We start from the raw sequence: 6,187 nt of genomic DNA on the forward strand, positions 1-6,187 counted from the left end.
CATTGGGAATCATTCAGAAAAATATTTTGGCTTTTTTATTGTGAAAGTAATTCTTATTCCAAAAATAAGCGTATAAAAATTCAGTGATGTCTAATTTCATATAAATTTACATAATAATATCAGAAATTTTGAGTTGAGAAAATTATTCTGAGTTGAACGTTCCAAATTCCTCTCAGTCTCAGTGTTCGCTCAGACTCGGTGCTGTTAACAACTCCTCTGGATTATAATCATCGTAACCTACCGAAAATTTCACTGTGATTCCCGTAGAGTTCAACCATGTCCGTTACCATTCTTGGTAATTGGGCATGGGAGATGTGCGCCATTGCAAGTTCCTTTATCATAGGGAATGCAACTGTACCCAATGCAACCAGTACAAACACAGAAGAATTGAACTATTTACCTTGCCTGGAGTCACCTCTGAACATATTCAAGACCTCTCAGCTCCCAACCACAACATCAGATGTAATTGCAATTCTTGTAATATTGCATCCCAAATGATCCTTGCATATTATCAACAACAGAGCGAACGTGTTTCTGCATCTAATTACGACTCTGATTCTGAAGAAGAGTGCCCTGAACAATCTTCAACAGCTCCCATGGATTCCTCATCATTTATGTCACCTTCACAGACAGCACCTGTTGCAGCCTACCTTCCTTCTCCAGCACCGTCCTCCTCCACTGCCATGGAGGTAGTGCCTCAGGGGGCACAACCATCGAACTGCAACTGGATGTCTGTTCTTGGAGATGCACTACAGCATGCTTTGGTCAATTATATCCAAAATTCACCTGCTCACAAGGAAGCCTATGCTGAGTTTATCAACCGGCCACCTACCCAGGAAGTCATTGCTGAAGTTGTCAGCCCTCCACCTACACAAGAAGACGTTGCTGAAGTTGTCAGCCCTCCACCTACACAAGAAGACATTGCTGAAGTTGTCAGCTCTTCACCTACCCAGGAAGACATTGCTGAAGTTGTCAGCTCTCCACTTACCCAGGAAGACATTACTGAAGTTGTCAGCTCTCCACCTACCCAGGAAAACATTGCTGAAGTTGTCAGCTCTCCACCTACCCAGCAAGAATCTCAGTTACCTCTTCCAAAGTTTAGACTCTCCAACAACTCCACATCCTATGCAGCAGTTACTGCCATGGCTGTCAAACCTGGCATTAAACTCTTAGCTAGACCAAATCGTAAGGGTGATTTAATCATCACTCCCAAAGATTTGGAAACCGCCAAGCACCTTCAAGAAGTCCCAGATCTCACTCTACTAGACCCTGCCTTAAACAGAAGAAAGGCAATCGTTTCAAGATATCCTACTACTATGCCAATCTCCATTGTTACATCCTGCAGCAATATAGAAACAGCTGACCGCTGCACAAATCGTGAAAACGTCCCTGTCAGGAGGCTTTTAGCCACCTTCATAGGTCCTGTGCCTTCATCACTGGATCTTGGAGTATGGGGGACGTTTCCAATTCAAGAGTACACACCTGAGCCTCTTCGCTGCTACCACTGTCAACGCTACGGCCATCACAAGGAGGACTGTAAAAGCCCTGCTTTCTGTGGTGTTTGTAGCCAACGCCACAACACTGAAATATGTATCCAGGCACACAAGAATGGACAAGAAACTCGCCCAAAGTGCCGAAATTGTTCCAAACCACATCATGCCTGGAACAAGCGGTGCCCTGAACGCCTTAGGAGAATTGCCGCAATGAAGGGCTCCAGTTCTCCTAAAAACAACAAACCAGTTTCACCTCAAAAACCTAAGGGACAACGACCTCCTTGCCAAAGAAGACAACGACAGCCTACCACTGCTCCAGCTTCTGCATCTGCAAAGCAAAACCAGGCACCCACTGTTCCTGTATCTTCACCTGCAACTTCATTGCAAGCAGCTTCAACTTCACAACCTGCAACCTCCCCTCCTCAACCTACATCCTTGACTCAACAAATTGAGTCACTCACCTTATCTGAACTTGTTCCCATTGCCATCCACATCCTTGCCAAAATCCTATCCTTAACCTCTACCTCCTCACAGTCCTCTGCTATCCTTACTAACCTCCAATCCAGGTCCAGAGAGGGGATATAGCTTTTAGCTCAAAACTCTCATATACATCCTTTTTATCCCTCAATCCATCCTGTTTTAATCCAAAATCCTAGAAGGAGAATAGTTATTGCAGGGCTGTCTTCCTCATAAGGAAACAGCTCCTGCTTTTCCTATCTCCTTTATCCTTTTTTCCTCATATTTCCACATCCATCCATATCCTTAGGGGGCCTTTCTCGTGCCAGCTGACCGAGCGCAGCACAGTTTTGGCCCCCTCCCCCTTTTCCATCACAAGAGCAGGAATAAGCTTCTTTGATTAAACCTACTCCTTTACTCTCCTACTAAAATTTCCTTCACTCCTCTCCCAGTCTCTTTTACTTACTGGGACTTACTACTATCAATACTTTATCCTCTGACTAAAAACTTTCTTTCGTGGACCTAAAAGGGAGACCCCCTATTCGGGTTACTATCTACCCCTTGTCACGTCTTGTACCATTCCATTCCATCCCTCATTCATCATCCTTACATATAATTTCCTTTACCTATCCTTTACCTGACATTCCTTTTCCTATTTTTACCTAACGTTCCTTTTATTAATATAAATTTTACTCCTTGGAGTATACCTTTTACAAACCCAATCCTCTTACGGGCTGCCCAGCGGCAAGAGCCCGTGTCATGCTATATGCATGGCAATCTACACACACACACACACTCTCTCAGTCTGCAGGGATATGATATGATGATTAAATACTCTTTTACTGCGTTTCATTCTACCTTGAGGCGTCAGTGACCCTGGCAGTTATGACGCCGCCTAGTGTCAATGACCTTTGTAGTTGCGACGCTAGGCAACCTAATCTATCTTTAAATATCATCATATGATAATACCCTTGATATAGAGTCTCTCTCTCTCTCTCTCTCTCTCTCTCTCTCTCTCTCTCTCTCTCTCTCTCTCTCTCTCTCTCTCTAGTGGAAAACAGGTGAGATAAAAATGATTTTCACTAAGCGTGTGTCCAAATTATTCAGCTCTGCCCTTGCTGTTCCAAAATACAAATTTCTTCTTATCAACAATCATATAAGTTCTGATAATATCTCTCTTTCTTTAGACAAGTTCCAGACAAGAATAATGACATCTCTGATATCTTTTTCCCGCAGCATTACAATTTATTTAAATATTTTCACATGATATAAAGGATACATTTAGTAATTCCCTCCCTTCAGGTTTATTTATTAATGTATCTTTATAGAGGATTCGATATTATGTGGTTATTATATATATATATATATATATATATATATATATATATATATATATATATATATATATATATATATATATATATATATATATTATATATATATAAACGTTTATTTTTAATCTATATTTATGATTTTGTTTTATACATGCATATATACACCTATATATGTGTATTTACTAATAGATGTAAATATATATATATATATATATATATATATATATATATATATATATATATATATATATATATATACACACACACAACTATGAATATATACCCATATATAGCTGTATATATACATATAGTATAAATGCATGTTTAAAACCACAACACCAAATGTAGATTAAAGATAAAAGTTTGAATATATATATATATATATATATATATATATATATATGTATATATATATATATATATATATATATATATATATATATATATATATATATAGATATAAATAGATAGATGAATATATATATATATATATATATATATATATATATATATATATATATATGTGTGTGTGTGTATATATATATATAGATATATACATATGTATGTATGTATATATATGTGTGTATATATATATATATATATATATATATATATATATATATATATATATATATATATATATATGCATGTATGTGTGTATATAGTTAGTTTATCTATACTAAAATTTGTGTTGAGAGTTGATTGTGTATATTCTTATAGCGTTTATTTATTATGCATATTGTGTTCAGTTTTAGCTTTATTTGGTTTTAACACCTATTTAATTATATAATTTGGGTAAAGCTCCTTATCACGAGTGTAAGAGATCACATAAACTATTTTCTGGATAAAAGAATGTGATTGATAGAGACTAAAACGGAAGAGACTTATTAAAATGGCTAATTCTCCTTCATTTTCTTCCTTTTAATTTTACCTAATATTTTTTCATTCTATGTGGAAGAAATATATGAAAAAATATTTGGCCCTTTCAAATAATTTTTCTGGCTGCTCATTATAAATTCTTGCAGGACTTGCTTCGAAAACAGGAAAGCTCCAGAGGAGAAAATGATTATTTTAGTTTAAGTCTTATAAAAGTAGAGAACGTGTTAATAAATGTATACATGCTATACCCTACACACACATTTAAGTGTATGTACAGTATATATATTTTTGAGATAGTCCCTTGTACCAGGGTATAACTACTCTTCTTCCCTACCCGCGGGACGGGGAGAGACCGAGTAGTTATACGTCTGGCAAAGCACTGAGCGTGACAGGGAAGATAGCCAGACACTTGCTCTTTTTATATAGGGGAACGGTGAGCCCCATCATGCCAGCAAAATTCATTTCCTTTCACCACTTCACTATTTTCCCTGTTGGAGTTCTTGGTTTGTAACATTCAGTTTTTCCAACTAGGGATGCAGCTTAGCTAGTAATATTAAAAACAATCATCATCATCTCCTCCTACGCCTATTGACGCAAAGTGCCCCGGTTAGATTTCGCTAGCTGTCTCTATCTTGAGCTTTTAAATCAATACTTCTCCATTCATTATCTCTTACTTCTAATAATAATAATAAGACCTTTCCCAAACGAGTTCGATTAGAGAATACTCAAGAGAATTGCTACATATTGCGCAGCCAACAAATCGTGTCGACACGAGAATAGTTACAGATGGCTTCAAACTGTTAGAACCTAGATATATGTCTACTTTAGGCTCCAGAGCCTTTCAATATGCGACCCCGGTGTAAAGGTTTCAAGTTACCCCCAGTTTCAAATTACCCCCCGGTAACTTGAAACCGGTTTCAGATTACCGGGGGGGGGGGGGTTAGTTTGAAACCTGTTTCAAGTTACCCCCTCTGTTTTCAAGTTACCCCCTTATCAGAATGATAAATAATTCGTGTGACATCGCAAATATGTATCATACATAAATTGCTGGCTTCGCAGCAGTAGGAAAAGTAGTTTAATTTTGTATTTAGGACCAAAAATATTGTATTAGTGAATTATATGACACGTTAAAAGTCACAGACTGTAATTTAAGGTTTTGTGATAAAGGCGAAGTGAAATTTTATTTTATTTCAGTGTTCGTGTGATTGTCGATATTTTCGTATTCAAGACCTAACGTGTCATATAATTAACTAATACACGATATTTGAAGTTACAGACTGTCATTTAAGGTTTAGTGATAACGTTAAGGTAAAACTTCATTTTATATCAGTGTGCGCGTGATTGTCGAGATTTTTTTTTCTCTTTTTTTTTTTTTTTTTTTTTTTTGTTATCTCCAGTAGATTCCATTCATGTGCTTTAGGTGCATGAGCATCTGGCGGCAATATGCCTGGAGAAATTGACTCAAAAATCACTCAGAATAAATGGTGATGATTATTTCATTATATATACAAATGTATATATACATATATATATATATATATATATATATATATATATATATATATATATATATATATATATATATATATATATATATATATATATATACACACACATCTTTTGAAAAAGGGCAGCCAAGGCGCAGCTTAAGGTGTCAATCAACAAAACTCGTTTGCGGCGGTGCCGATTCTCCTTAATCGCAATGCTTTCGCTTCACTAAGACAAGGGAAGTAAAATGACAAACTAGGAGATATGGCATACACCTTGCCACATCTTCACTGGGTAAGTTCACTGAGACCTTTGGTCAAATCCTATTAAATGCATGAAGATTAGCTTCCTCATTCACTGTCTTGCACAATAGGCTTCCGTAAAAACCATGATAAGTTCTCTGCGTCGGGTTTTTTCGCCCAGAAGAAAGAAAAATGGCATACAATGTCTATCAGTTTTTTTAAACGGGAAAATGATAATGAAATTTTTAAATATGTAATTGACCAAGCAATCAAACGTTTCACAGATGCAACCAAC

The sequence above is a fragment of the Palaemon carinicauda genome, chromosome 39 (genome assembly GCF_036898095.1).
Source record: "Palaemon carinicauda isolate YSFRI2023 chromosome 39, ASM3689809v2, whole genome shotgun sequence".
Taxonomy (NCBI): Eukaryota; Metazoa; Arthropoda; class Malacostraca; order Decapoda; family Palaemonidae; genus Palaemon; species Palaemon carinicauda.